We start from the raw sequence: 15,604 nt of genomic DNA on the forward strand, positions 1-15,604 counted from the left end.
TGTTGAGCAGCACAGAGTTCATTGCCCACCCTCACAGGCAACTAGCTGTTCCCACATGACTAAGTCCTCACCTATGGAAGTAGAAGCAACTTCCCATCACTTGGATTCTCTCCTTCACCCTGTACTCGAAGGAGGCCCAGATATGTTCGCAACCCAGCGCTCCCCATGCAGATAACCACAGGGATAATGACCAGAGCGACAGGAGAGAAGGAGCTCAAACCTGATGACTCCTGAACATGGCTGTTCCACTGACCTCATCTGCTCACACTGTAGAGGTGACAGGAGGAGAGAAAATCAACTTCTATGTTCTTTAAACCATAGCATGTTTTGGTCCCTTGGTTACTACACTCAGTCTTACCCTAATTAATAGAGCCCCTAGAAAAAACTAAGTTGGATTCATACCTAACATTCCAGATGGATCAAAACTTTAAATCTGAAAAAGAACCATATGATATTCCAAGGAACCATGAGACAAGGAATGGAATCTAGGAATGAAAAAGGTCTTGGAACTATAATACAAAACTCTGAAGCCACCAAAACAAAACAAATAAAAAAAACCCTGATTACAGGGCCTCCCCGGTGGCGCAGCGGTTGAGCGCTGGGTTGCGAAGCTGCCTGCAGCCTCTGCAGCCGGTTCGATCCCCGGTTGCTCCCTGGCCACCGGAGGAGGGTCCCACATGGCGCGCAGACCTCTCCTGCCGCCCGCTGCTCCCCTCAGCAGTGTACTTCGGTCCTTCTGCCTGCTCTGCTCCCCGCTCTGGCTCTGGTGAATTCTCTCACCCTCCCGCGCTTCTGACTGTACCCAGTGCATGTATAAACCAAACAAACAAACAAATAATAAATAAATAAATAAGACATGCCTCTAGAAAATTAAAAAAAAAAAAAAAAACCCTGATTACAGATTGACAGATTGATCTCTACAAGTCTATTTGTACATCTGTTTCTGACTGTCTCTTCCACCAGAATAAAAGCTCTCTGGATTAAGAACTAGGACCTACACTGTGATACAGCCAGCCTCTGTGAACAAGTGCCCAATATGTAAGAGACATTCAATAAATATTTATTGAATGAATAAACTGGTAAATTTAACTGCACAAAAATCAAGAATGTACCAGCAAAATAATTATTTTTATACAAATACCAACTGGGGAAAATATAAATACCATATATCACAAGGAGAAAAAAAAGTGTGTGAAGGGGGCTAATTTTGTTAATGCATACCAAGAACCTATGAATTGTTAATAAAAAAGATAAATAACCTAACAGGAAAGCAGGCAAAGGACACAAACAGAGGAAACAGAACAGGAAATACAAGTAGCCTTTAAACTTCGGAAAAAGTGCTCTATGACAAGCAATAGAAGAAAAATGAACAAATCTTCCAAGGAATATTATTTCAATGAAAAAAGGTACGAAAGAGCATATCTGGGTACTATCTGTGCAATGATCAATAGGTTATTTGCAAGTATATTATGTATCCCCAGAAATCTGAGAGAGTACAGAGAAACTGCTAGCAACAGCTGCTCCCATGAAGAGTAACTGGGCACTTTGGAGGTTAGGAGACAGAGGAAGGCTTATTTTCCACTCCATGTTCTTTTGGGTTTTTTCTCTTTCTTCCCCTACTTCATACTCTTTTATACCTGTCTAATCTTATACACACTGATTATATTAACTTTCTAAAAATAAGTATTTTGTAAAATAACAAAAGTATACTCATACTCATTCCCAACCCCAAGTAACTGAAAACTTCTCTGGTAATTCTCACTGTCAACCACACAAGGAAACCAGTGACATGAACAATTTTAACTCTGTTTCATAATTAAGAATCACAGGGTTAGCAATTAACAATCATCATCTCCTCATGCTCCCACAAATAAACATATATGCAAAATAAAGTCAGTCTCTTACTTCCATGCCTGCTATTCATTACTTCCTCTTAGAACTAATTCAAACTCACACCACCATAAACAAGCACAAAGTATCTCAAAAAGCTGTAAGGATGTTGTAAGGATGGTAGCCAGAACTAACAACTATGCTCATATATTAACATGTTCTAGTGCCAAAGAAGTTCCTTCCAGGCTCCAGAAAATGAAAATTTCACATAACCGACACCTGGGCAATTGCCCAAAGCTATACATCATTTGCTTTGGAAAATAAAAATTCACATCCTTAATGATCAAAAGTCCAAATTCAACAGTCAAGGCTTTGTTTTCTCCCCAGTGTGAGCTCCCTCCCTGCCCAACCTGTCCCCCTTTAAATTATATGCTAACTCCTCACTTGTGGGCTGATTATTATTGTCACAGTCATATAAGGAACACTAAGCAATCATTACTTACACTGAGGTTCTGCTTAAAAGGAAAAAATCTGTTTAAAAGGAAAAATGTCCACAACATATCAAGTAGAAAGATAAAGCAAGTTATAAAACAAAACCTGGAGTTGTGTTCCATTGGCTTTTAAACATAATTAGTATGCCTACATTGTTTGTACATAAAAACAGTCATATGTGTTCCAAATTATTAGCCAAGAGTGAAAGAGAGAAGGGAGGGAATTTTATACATGTCTGTACTTTATACTGTTTTATACTATTTGAAAGACTCAAAAATTAGCCTCTCAACAAAGAATAAAGCTAAAAAAAATAAACTCGACTTTCCTTAAAGCACCTAACAGTTTCTAAAGACCTTCCCCCAAAATGTTGACTCTAAAGAGGCTGCACAGACCACCCTGACAGTCCCTTGCCACAAGTTACTCGCTTCTGTCTCTGTTACAAGTCTCAAGTCATATCTGAGCAATCCTAGATTTCACTGAGAAAACACCGACCAACATTCAGCACTTCAGGCCTCCCCTCACAGAAATATCTTAGACTCTATTCGAAAGCAACTATTTGCATCACGCCCACAGCTGAACACAAGCTTAAAGGCATTTCATGATGGTGGCAAGACTTTACACAGACTTCAACTTACTCCGTATGAAAATGTAGCTCTAGAAACAGTGAAAGTATGGACACAGTGGTTGCCAATGGGTGGGGTCAGGGTGGGTAGAGGGATGTAGAGGTAGAACAGAGAGGATTTTTAAGACAGTGAAACTTTCCTGTTTATTATAATGGCGAGATACTATATTGTCATTACACATCTGTCTCAATTCATAAAATGTGTAAGGCCGACAGTGAACATTAAAGTAAGGACTTTGGGGGATAATGACTTATTAATATGTATTCATCCAATGTAACAAATGTACCACCATGGACTCATCAAATGTAACAAATGTACCACCATGGACAGGGATTTTGATAGCAGAAGTGGTCTCACATGTAGGAGCAAGGGGTATGTGAGAACTGTGTGTACTTCCTGCTCAGTTTTGCTGTGAATCTAAAACTGCTCTGAAACATACAATCCATTAAAAAGGGGAAGGAAGAGAAGCAGTGGCCCTACAAGGTGAAAAGAATGGCAAAAGCACTTTATATACAGGGACATCCTGGTTAACATTTGAACAATTTGGCCAAGCTTAAACAATGGAGATCCACCTCCCCACCCCACCCCTACCCTCCCAAAAAATAAAAGTCGTATACAGGCAATGCAAGAACCAAGAACTATTAGACTGGGTCCTAATATTCTTATATTGGTTTCATATAAACCAACAAAAACATCACTGCAGCTAAGTTACCATGTAGATTTGATCCCTGCCAAAGAGCATTAAAAGAGGATTTCTTGAAATGGCTTTGCTGCAGGTTCTGGCAATGCTGCTCTGAGTTCCTGGGTACAAGCTGACTCAGCTACCTTAGAGCTGGCTCCCGGTCATATCTTCCCACAGTCCTTCAAGCAGGGTGCTCCTCGCTCACAGGTCACAGGGACACTTAGGGAGGTGGGAGAGGCGCTGCCGAGTCTCCTGGAATAATGAGTTCTCCAGTAGCTCCGTCTATAGCAATGCGGCACTCACAAGGGCTCAAGGCTGCAGAGGGGAACAAGAAAGAGCTGCTAAGCACAAGAAAATTCTGCAGTTGTGAAGGTGCTGGCTACAGGAATCACACACTTGACAAGCCTTTCAACTGGGACCACAGAACTACGGCTGAAGCAAGGCCAGCAGGGGTGTCAAATCTACAGCTGCTAAGTTTCAAAGTCAAGTTCCTTTAAGTCCATGTGCCACGTACAAATAAGCCAAAACAAAGATGATTCTGTGTATATTAATTGCTATATCTACTTGGTTAAAGAAAAAGTTCAAGTAGTACGCAAATACAAAACAAAAGTCTCACTTCTGACCCCCAGCCACTTTTGGGGACACCCCATGAACCTGAAACAACCAGTTTCTTGTGTATCCACCCAGAAATAATCTGGTTTTGGTCCATTTTCAACCACTATTCCCAGTAGGAGCTAGATCTAGTTCAAAGGCTCATAAAACAATAGTAGGGAAGGAGAATACAGCGGAAGGGAAGGGGGCTCCAGATAACCAGCAAAAAAACAAAAGCCACCCAAACTCCCTTTCCTTTAGGAAGATTTTAAAAACATCAACATTTGCCAAAGGAAGAGGAAATTTTTATTAGAACCAAACTTTCCCATTCAGATAGTTAAGTAACACAAAACACTGAAGAATTTTTACTCCTTTTGGAAAACAGTACCTTTTTTTTTTTTTTTTTTACCTCAAAGAATATTTTGCCAAGAAAACTTTCATAAATAAACCAAAGCAGAAAACAGACCCAAAAGACACCATTCTTAAATAATTATTTGGATGGAAAACCACCACAACCTTGAAATTCAAAGGAAATGCTTTACAATATAAAACCTTTTCTCACTTCATCTTAAAATTAAGGCTCACAATCAATTTGAAAAGAAAATCTATACATGCAAAAAGCACACTAAAAATAAAATAGAAAAAAACAACCCCTAATGGAAAGATAAGACAGAAATTTAATATTTTAGCAATCATTTAGCAAAGCAAAGATCCATTCCCAAAGTAGGCATCTTTAAAACAAACTCATCCGCTGAGCAGCATCCACAGACCTTGAGTTTTAGAACAAACTGTTGAAATCCTGGTATTTTCCAAGAGGCTGGGGCCAAGGAAATTTGGCAGATTCACACTGAAATTGCTTTCACCTCTGCCAAAATAACTGCATTGCACGAGGGGCCCAGCGAAAAGCTGTCCTGCCCAGGGGCAACCAAGTCTTTAAGTAATAGGCACTGTTTGGGGAAGGTTTAGATAAAGCAAGGTTTATTTTTTTGCTCTAACTTTATTTAATCAGAGTTTTTTCTCCTTAATTACAAATCAGCTTCCACTTCCCTTCTAACTTCCCAGCCCTATCTCCTTCAATGCATAATTCCTTCTCATCCTTCAAGACTGTGGCCAGATTCTCCTGCCTTTGTTCCGTCTTCTCTAATGGTTCTTAAATATTTCCACAACTTTCCATTCTAATTGCTCTGGTATTTATATTCTATATGACTCATCCTGGCATTTAATCCTCTGCCTTGAACTGGTTCATCTCTAAACTAATTTAAAACAAGGCAAGGATCACATATTATTCTTCAGCTACATCCTTTTTCTTCATGGCATCTAACATACAGTTGGTGCTCAAGAGTTACTGTATAAAAATCAAGGTTCCAAATTAAACATAATTTAGATTCATCAGACTCTTAAATAATCCATGGACTGAAGTCGAAACTGTGGTGCACTACAAGGAGGAATAGGTTAGTGAAATGGGAGCTAAAGTGGAAACCAAATTCCTAATACTTAACTCCTCAAATGTTCTAGTCAGGACCCATCTCCTCACAAATACCCTTCATGCCAGGAAGCAAGCTTGACAGATCCTGAAAGGCAGTGTTCAAAACCCCAAGAATGATCAAAATAATAAAAACAGAGCAGCCTATGCACCCATTAAAATCAGTGCTATAAAGTAAATATCTATATAGCAAACTCCAGCAACCTGTCACAAAACTTTCACTGAGCTTTCTCCAAAACGTTAGCCAACTTGTTTGACTATGAAGGTTTAGTTATTGGCAACTAATCACACTATGTAAAGATCATAAAGGTCAGAGCACATTCCTGTAAAGTGGTAGAGGTTGAGTATGAGGAAGGGGAAAACGAGACATAAAAAAAAAAAAAAAAAGTTCTAACTCCAAATGTAGGCATAGCATAGTGGTACATTTTTCTTTAATCTCATTTAAAAGAACATGGCTACTTCTTAAAAGTCATTATAACATGATGGGACCTTAATAGCAGGCAAGCATAAAAAGGACCTAAAATTAAACAAGTTCTTGGCAGTCAACATAGCAGCTAAGCAACAGGAAATAAATCAGGGCAAGTCTTCTCCACTTTTTGGTTATAACTGTATCCCTGGCTTCTAGAAATTGTGGTTTCCAAATATTGCAAATCCTTGTCTTTTCAAGACATCATCTTACAGCTTCTGTGTCTATCCACTCAGCCCCATAACCTAAGTTAACCATGTTTTATTTTGCTGAAGAATTACTATTAAGTGAAATTACTTGAAGATATAACCTATAGTAGCAAGAACATGGACTTAGAAAGAAGTTTGTCAACCTACTAACTATGATCTCACACAAATCATTTAACCTCTGAGTTTCAGGTTCCTTTTCTCTGAAATGGTAAATAAATACATCTCACCTTTGAGTTACTAGTAATACCAGCTAATATTTACTGGGTCGTCTTCAGTTCCAGAACTGTGCTAACCATATACTTGTACCTGATTTAATCCTAACAACAAACAAAAAAACTGAAAGGCATTAACATCCCACCCTTAAAAAAAAAAAAACTATATTAGAGAGGTGAAAGTAAAATGTCAAAATGTGACACTTTTTTAAGTGGCAAAACCAAAAATCAATTCAAGTTTGGCTGAATTCAAAATCTGTGTTCTTAATTACCAGTAAGTCAAGCTGCAATTTTACTATATAAGAAGTGAACTGAATGGGCGTAGTAAATATTCTTAGTTCCCTTCCCTGTTTGCCATCCCTTAGAATAATTGAAGTGCTAAGGCAGCGTGATAGGAAAAGCATAAAGCATACCAACCTGAACAGTTAACAAATCATCTGTGCGATACTACAAATGTTCTCATGTTCTGACTATGATAATACTGCCAGAACCAAGCATATAAATGTCAAGTGTTCTTGAAGAGTAATCTACTCCAGACACTTTAATACATGGGAAAGATAGGTAGGATCTAGTAGTAATTCTGGAGAAAGGCTAAGGGGATATCAGATGATTCCCAAGATTCCCAACATTTCAGTGGAAAAAAAGGTCAAATGTTCTTTGACAACTTATAAACTTGGGAACACCAGGAACAGAAAGAACAGAGAGACATATAAAGTTGACAAAAGGTAACTGCCCAACTGAGTGAGGAGTACAGAGATACAGCTGATCCCCTTCTCTGGCTGTTTCCAAATTCTCCGTAGATGTTAATCTTTGGGCTTTAGGAATAAGGAATGGGGATTTCCAGGTATTTCTCAAGAAATCCTCAAATTGTAAGTTATTCATTGTAAGTTATTCTTGAAATATTTTCAAAGATGCTTTACTCATTACCATGGCTATCTAAAGTAAGTTAAATAGGGCCTCCCCGGTGGCGCAGCGGTTGAGCGCTGGGTTGGGAGGCTGCCTGCGGCCTCTGCAGCGCCGGTTCGATCCCCAGCTGCTCCCCAGACACCTGGCGAGGGTCCCACATGGCGTGCAGACCTCTCCTGCTGCCCGCTGCTCCCCTCAGCAGTGTACTTCAGTCCTTCTGCCTGCTCTGCTTCCCGCTCTGGCTCGGTGAATTCTCTCACCCTCTCGCGCTTCTGACTGTACCCAGTGTTTGTATAAATAAATAAATAAAAATAAATCTTTAAAAAAAAAATAAAAATAAAGTAAATTAAATAAGAAATGAACTCAATAGTATTTACAAACAATTGTAGCCTTTAACAAATATTCAATTGCTGAAAAATACCAGTGAACACTAGGGTAGTATTCCACTAGCTGGCCAAATCTAGCCCACAGTCTGTTTTGGTAAATAAAAGTTTTATTGGAACACAGCCCCACTTGTTCATTTTACGTATAGTCTATGGCTGCTTTCACACTGAAACAGCACAGTTGATAGTTGTGGCAGAGTCCATATGCTTTGTAAAGCCCAAAATATTTACTATCTGGTCTTTTAGAGAAAAAGTATTCAATGCCTGCAATAACCTGCATTTGGTTCTACAAGGAAAGATAACAGCACTACAAAGAATCACAAGTTGAAATTGTTCACTAAAATAATTTGCTTTGGAAACTTATTTCTTGGAAGACCATTTGCTGGATTTGTATAACAATATGTTATGCATATAAACTTACACTTTATTTGCAAGTATGATTCATCAGGAGCAGTAGAAAGGGCCACGAACACATTTATAACATAGCAACAACTATAAGCTATCATGACCGATTCTCTCTTGCATGCTTTTATTCTGCCCTTGGCTCTGGGAAATGCTAGCTTATCCTTCACCTCAACAGATGAGTTTTTCCTCTCTTGCTTTCTACTTGAGGTCAGTGGACTCCTAACTACTATTGTCCTCATGTTGTTTCAATTTTCACAGGAGAATTATAACACCTTTTCCCACAGATCCAATTTCTTAACTGATTTTGCAGGGTTCTTAGAAAAACATAAATTCCCCAAGAATTGGGCCTCCCCGGTGGCGCAGCGGTTGAGCGCTGGGTTGCGAAGCTGCCCGCAGCCTCTGCGGTGCCGGTTCGATCCCCGGCTGCTCCCGGGCCACTGGAGGAGGGTCCCACATGGCGCGCAGACCTCTCCTGCCGCCCGCTGCTCCCCTCAGCAGTGTACTTCGGTCCTTCTGCCTGCTCTGCTCCCCGCTCTGGCTCTGGTGAATTCTCTCACCCTCCCGCGCTTCTGACTGTACCCAGTGCATGTATAAACAAAAAACAAACAAACAAGCAAACAAATAAATAAAGAAAAAACATGCCTCTATTAAAAAAAAAAAAAAAAAAAATTCCCCAAGAATTACTGGGAAGGAATTCTGCCATGGAAACACTGTTATATCCAAGTGTACATTTAGATACTGAATAAGGATCAAACTCACTGCACTGGACTTCTAAAAAATGTAGGGAAAAGAGTTGGGGAGAAGACACAGGCATGGGAAGAACAAAGTCTCCAGGACATTTTAGGAAAAGATGAAGCTCTGTCTCAGAGCCTAGAGAGAAGACCAGCCAAAGCGGAGACAGAATGAAGATGACATTTCCCAATGATTTGGCTGTGGGATGAATTTTAGTCACAATTATCACAGCACCTTTCTCCTCTAGAATTTAATAATTTGGGGCCTCCCCGGTGGCGCAGCGGTTGAACGCTGGATTGCGAGGCTGCCCGCGGCCTCTGCAGCGCCGGTTCGATCCCCGGCTGCTCCCCAGACACCTGGCGAGGGTCCCACATGGCGCGCAGACCTCTCCTGCCGCTCGCTGCTCCCCGCAGCAGTGTACCTTGGTCCTTCTGCCTGTTCTGCTCCCCGCTCTGGCTCTGGTGAATTCTCTCACCCTCCCGCGCTTCTGACTGTACCCAGTGCTTGTATAAATAAATAAACAAATAAATGCATCTTTAAATAAATAAATAAATTCCTTTTAGAATTTAATAATGTGGCTGAGGTTGGATGCATTCCCCGTGGACCATGACAATAGTAAGCGTGATTAAGAACCAGCTATATTTCTGAAAATTACCTATTTATAATAATTTAAAATCTCAAACACCCTCATCTGAAGTGGTTTGGTGACCCACCAAAATTTCATTTAGATTCTTTATCTGCCAAGTCTCACTTCTTTGTGCATGAAATACAAAGTACAAAGGACCCAGGATAAAATTCAAGGGGGCAAAGGCTATAGTAGCATTAAGGTTTGAACCAGGTTTGAACCTGAGTTCTGGGCTGAATCTCAACCAGCAAATCATTGGACATGTGACCTCAGGCCAAGTGCCTTAGTCACAGTCTCCCAGAGGCAAGCAGGTCTCATGAATTCCTTGTAGAGTTGCCACATGTGAAATTCGCAGCATGTAGTGGGGGCTAATAAATGGTAGCTATTGTTATAAACTCAATATTTAAGGAGCAGTTGTAGGAAGAGGACACAGTGATTCAAGACTGAAAATCACAATTAGGTTGAACCATATGACAATGCTGAAATTTCACCATTTTGACTCATAAAACAGCAATTTTAAAATAAATATTATGAAGGGCGCAGGGAATCCTGAAAGGAAAGAAGATGAAAGACAAACACCCCATACTCCGTCCCCCACTAGTGGCAGCTGAGAAGAAATCCAGACACCAGATGGGAAGGCTACAGACTAAAATAGAATATCCCTTCATCAACTCCTCATTAGGTAGAAGGTGTGACTTTGGGGAAGGAGGATTTTAACAAAAGACAGAGGGAGGAAGAAACACACACACCTCACTCATAGGTAGTCCATGTAACTCACTCTCTTTTTCCTTTCCCCAGCACCGCCCTTTCCTTCTCTTTCCCGATTTATTTCCCTTAGGGAGGTGCAATGGGATTTGCCTTGAATCAGTTTCCGGTCAGTCTATGTTACTGGTTGCACAGCAAGCTATTCAGGTCTTGTAGAGCACAGCTGGTAGCTTAATAAAGAAATCTAATGGAAGAAGAAAATAATAATTTGAAGAGATGTATACGCCCTGATGTTCACTGCAACATTTTTTTTACAAATAGCCAAAATATGGACACAATCTAAGTGCCCATCACTAAATGAAGAATATGTGGTGTATATGTATGTATGTACATATATGCACATATATAGTACTATGTCACTTAACTGTGGGGCTACTTTCTGAGAAACACATCATTAGGTGATTTCATTGTGTGCAAACATCAGAGACAATCACATAAACTTGATGTTCTGAGCCTAGGATATGTGGTATTATTTATAGTTACCACTATGCATGTGATGTATGTGAATATATCAGTGACCAAAATACTGGTAAACAACATGTCTATGCACAGTGGAATACCACTCATTCAGGAAAAAGAATGGAACACTGCCATTTGCAATAACACAAATGGACCTTGAAAGTATTATGCTATGTGAAATAAGACAGATAAACTCCATATACTTTCACTCATATGTAGAATCTATAAAGCAAAATAAACAAGCTAGTTAACTAAAGTCACAGAGACAAAAAACAGATTGGCGGAATATTGGAGGATGGGTAAAATCTTGGAGAAGGGCGGAATATTGGAGGATGGGTAAAATGGGTGAAGGGAATCAAGACATACAAATTTTCAGTTACAAAGTAAATAATATACATCTCCTTGATGTATTTTATATAATATATATGATATATTATATGTGATGGTACTATAATCTATAACATGATATTGTAATTTTATTTTTTTTCTGAAGATTTATTCATGCATACAAGAACTGGGGTACAGGCCAGAGGTGCAGGGGGTGAGAGGATTCACCAGAGAGAGAGGGGACCAGAACAGGCAGATCTACTGAAATACACTGCTGAGGGGAGCAGCGGGTAGAGACAGGAGAGGTCTGCTATGCCATGTGGGTCACGTCCCTGGCCGGGGATCGAAGTTGTGCTGCAGTGGCTGCGGACAACTCCATAGCGCTGTGCTTAACCCCCTGCACCACCAGGGAGGCCCCGATATTGTAAATTTTAGAGTTGCTAAGAGGTGATAAACTTATTGTGGTGACAATTTAGTGATGTATATAAATACTGAATCATTGTTTACACCTAAAATTGAAATAATGCATGTAAATTATACTTCAATAAAAATAAGATTTTTTTTTAAAAGAAAGAAAACCAATGAATCCATTACATTTTCCCCTCTTATTTTTCTGGCTTCCCTTCACACCACAGGTGTTATTTTTTTCAAATCCTGTTAATGGGTCATTGAGTTAATGGGTCTGTGGTTGATCCATGGAGTGAAGTTAGTTCCTGGAGGAAGTCTGAGTTTCTAGACACGAAATAGCCCAAACTCAAATAGCTCTATTCTGGTTGTATCTATATCTCAAAAAGTTTCTCAGTGATGAATTAAAGTACCTTGAAACCCAGTCACAGGTAAGAAAGGAGAAACATGTCATTTCTTCCATCCTCCCAAACCACTAGTCTTTAAATAGCCATTTCAATGGTAGTTAGTTCATCACTTAGTCTATGGGGTCCAGCTTGCGCATGTATACATCCACTCCTGAAACAGTCTGCCCTCCACTAGACTATGAGCCGTCCAGCTCTCTGTTCTTTCACACAGCGGAGTAACCCTTGATGACTGCCTTCACACATAATACTATGGAGGCTTTCATCAGCTGATGATCTCAAAGCACTTTTACAAAGAGTTCACAGGGATGCCACCCACCTAGGCCAGAACCTGATTTTCAGGTTTTCTAATTGGGTGTCTGGCATTTTGTCTCTTCTATGCTTTACGCTGGGGCTCCTGTGTCTATTTACCCCCCCACTACACAGATATTTAGCAAAGCTTCAATGAGGAACTTCCTGAAAGCAGGGGCTCTGTGTATCCAGAACCCAGTACCTCCATTGTCTGGTCTAAAATCATGCTGGACTGGGCCTCCCCGGTGGCACAGTGGTTGAGCTCTGGGCTACAAAGCTTCCCGCAGCCTCTGCAGCGCAGGTTCGATCCCCAGCCACCAGCGAGGGTCCCACATGGCACTCAGAACTCTTCTGCTGCGCCCGCTGCTCCCCTCAGCAGTGTGCTTCGGTCCTTCTGCCTGTCCTGCTCCCAACTCTGGCTCTGGTGAATCCTCTCACTCTCCCGCACTTCTGACTGTACCCAGTGCTTGTATAAATAAATAAACCTTTAAAAAAAAATAAAATAAAATCATGCCAGACTTACTTAAATATTTGTGGAATGAAGCTTAAAGTTGCAGAAAAATAAAAAGTTAATTTCAAGCTAATAAACTTGGTTAAGAAAACTTCTTTAGCACCAAATGACTAAGTTTCTACCCTAGACTTAAATTTAAACAAACAAAGCACAAGTTCTTTGGTACTTTATATTTGAGGGGCATTAGGTAACACAGAAAACACAAAAAATGATAGAAAAGTACTATTTCTTAAAAGCAGTCTTCACTTCAGAATGGCAGTAAGTACTCTTAACACATTTGTTAGCTAAACAGTTATGGTACAGTTTTTCAAGATTATCCACAGAATTTTCCAGAAACAAAGAAGGGAGTTGCTACAAAAGAAGGTGTACCAAAATAAAGAAACAAAGAACTAACACTTTTAAAAGAAACATTCTTCCTATGTCCCTCTTCCTATTTATGTCAGTTATGAACCGAAATAAAAAATTTACCAGATCTCTCTCCCTAATTAAGGTTCAACAAGAATAAACTGAGTAAAAGGTAATTAACATTCTTTTTCTAATGTCTGATTTAATGTATTATTTGCCCACCTGCATAAAGGCATTTCCAAGTCTGGGGAGGCGGGGGTGGGAAGCTGCTTGCACCAAGGTAACAAAAAAAAAAAATCCAGAAAGTTAAAAAAAAAAAAGTGAGCGACGTTTTGTGTAGCTTTGTTTCCTTGTTATTGCTGTTGTGCATGTGTAAGTATATACTACATATCCACAATTATGCCACTATACATTTGATAAGAAGTAATTGCAAGTTCCTAAGGAGTTATCAGAAAAACTAACTTGCAAGCCTCTTGGGGGGGAGGGGATAAGATAGCCTCTTATTTATCTTTTAGTTTTATAATAATTGGGGTAGCATCCCTTCTGTATTAGAAAATCAGTAGATATTTGTTGACTGATTAACAATAAGATCATTTTAAAATAAGATGAAAGTCAAGAATCCCACCTAATTTGACTCTGGGTTTAACACTAACTGAACAGCCTTGAGCATTAGAGTTTTTCAAATTCTGTTCTATCATCTTGATGGGATTGTAGAGTCATTAAGGCACCTGGAGAAAATACTGAACTAATGGGTTAGACAACCCTGCACCACAGCTGCGTGGCACTGGAAGTCACCTACCCTCTCTGGAATCTGTTTTTCCTAATTATAAACTGAGAATGGTAGCCCCAGTCACCTCCAGAAACTTGTTCTCCTCCACCTCAAAGAGTGTCTGTTAAGACATTTCTTTAATGATTGCCAACAGGATTCCTCAAGAATTATGCTAACAGAAAAGGCTACCTCCTTAATTAAAGATAGTTTTCCAATCTACATTTTTACTGAGATGACACCCAACCCACTCTTTGGGGGGGGAAAAAAAAGTAAAATTAACATATTTCACTTAATTCAGCAATTTAGTTCTTAACTCATAGAAGTTTGCTTTTAATTTGTTTACCAATAATTTGCTTGCCAACTGAAGGATAATTGAGTAAGAAAATACATGTAAAGTGGAATAACAGAGTCTATGAAAACAGTCTCCCAGGGGGCATGAAAACAGATCTAGGTTCCCAAGACAAGGAATCCACGTTAACAAAACTAAAGTCAACATGGTCACCTCACTCACCACCCTAAATGTGCTAATCCTCCTTCATGTTCTGTCTCACACAGTGGAACCACTATGAACCTGGATCAAGTCAGAAACTGGGGGGGGGGGGGGGGTTAATCATACAACCCCCACCACTGCCTTCTTTCCAACCCTATTCCCTCACACTAGCAGCTCTCCAACTACTTCCTCCATGATCTCCACGTACCTGCCAACAGTGCAAAGTTCACGGAGCTGTCTCTCCGCATCTTAGCTCTCCTTAGCACATGTAGATCCCAGACTTCTCTGACCAGGCCTGAGAACCCTCCAACTGCATCCAGTCATCATCACCCCACAGGTACCCTACCCCTGATTCACCTAACAACTCCCTGTGGATGCCATGATCTTATTCCCCCCCTGCCTTTGCACTTGTCCACCTAAAATGTCTTTTACCACCTGGCAAGTTTCTGTGCTTCAGGACCTCCTGAGGGAACCCTTTCTGGAAGCCCCATGCCCACATCCAGCTGAGATACATACACCCTTCTGGTGTTCTCAAACTTTCACGGCACCTAGAAAGTACATTTCAATTTTTTACATTTTACTACCTAGAGAGTCAGTTGAGTCCTTGAAAATAAGCAGTATTTTTTCTTCTCTGAAACATTAGGGACCTAACAGTGGGTCCTTAATAAATGTTTATGGATGAATGGGTAAACCTTGATAATGAATTCAAAGCGTAAGAGGAAACCTCCATGAGAAATATGAACAATAAAAATTACAAGAGAAATAATTATGCTAATGAGAAAAAAGGAGACAGGCCTATCAGAACCCACCTTTAGTTGTCATGGCTTTCAATTCAAAGCAAAAAAAAAAAAGATTCAAATCCTAAATTATAAAGACCAAGAGAGAACAAAAGTGTTTTTCATACAAATAAACAATGTGTAAACTAAACATATACACTAAACCATAGCTTCCTACTTGCTACAGAGGAAAACCTAAATCACACACATACACACAGAGAGTGAGAGTGAGAGAGAAACACTCGCATACAATGCCAACATGGCAATATTACTGGAAACTAAGATACTGTCAATAAAATATAGGGGAGATGCTTCATTTTCCAAAAAAAAAAAAAAATTAATTCCCACCCTCATAACTATCCTTGAGATGGTCCCTTAGACCATCCCCATGCAATGCCCCTGAGGAGGCTCTACCTGGCAGCC

The 15,604-nt window shown here is 39.9% G+C and overlaps 1 protein-coding gene across 3 annotated transcripts in view; it reads right to left on the reverse strand.

The window, feature by feature from the left end:
* The window catches only part of ACVR1 (activin A receptor type 1), a 131,587-nt gene that overhangs the window by 72,096 nt on the left and 43,887 nt on the right, over positions 1–15,604 (reverse strand). Inside the window, exon 2 of one of the 3 annotated variants that reach the window (XM_037523367.2) lies at positions 3,771–3,942. The exons of 1 other annotated variant lie outside the window; for it this stretch is intronic. The gene's annotated coding sequence lies outside the window, so the exon portion shown is untranslated. One more of the 3 variants, XM_037523368.2, reaches the window with a different exon arrangement.

This window comes from Talpa occidentalis, unplaced genomic scaffold, assembly GCF_014898055.3.
Source record: "Talpa occidentalis isolate TD23 unplaced genomic scaffold, MPIMG_talOcc4v2.1 talOcc4.3, whole genome shotgun sequence".
In the NCBI taxonomy this organism is placed as follows: domain Eukaryota; kingdom Metazoa; phylum Chordata; class Mammalia; order Eulipotyphla; family Talpidae; genus Talpa; species Talpa occidentalis.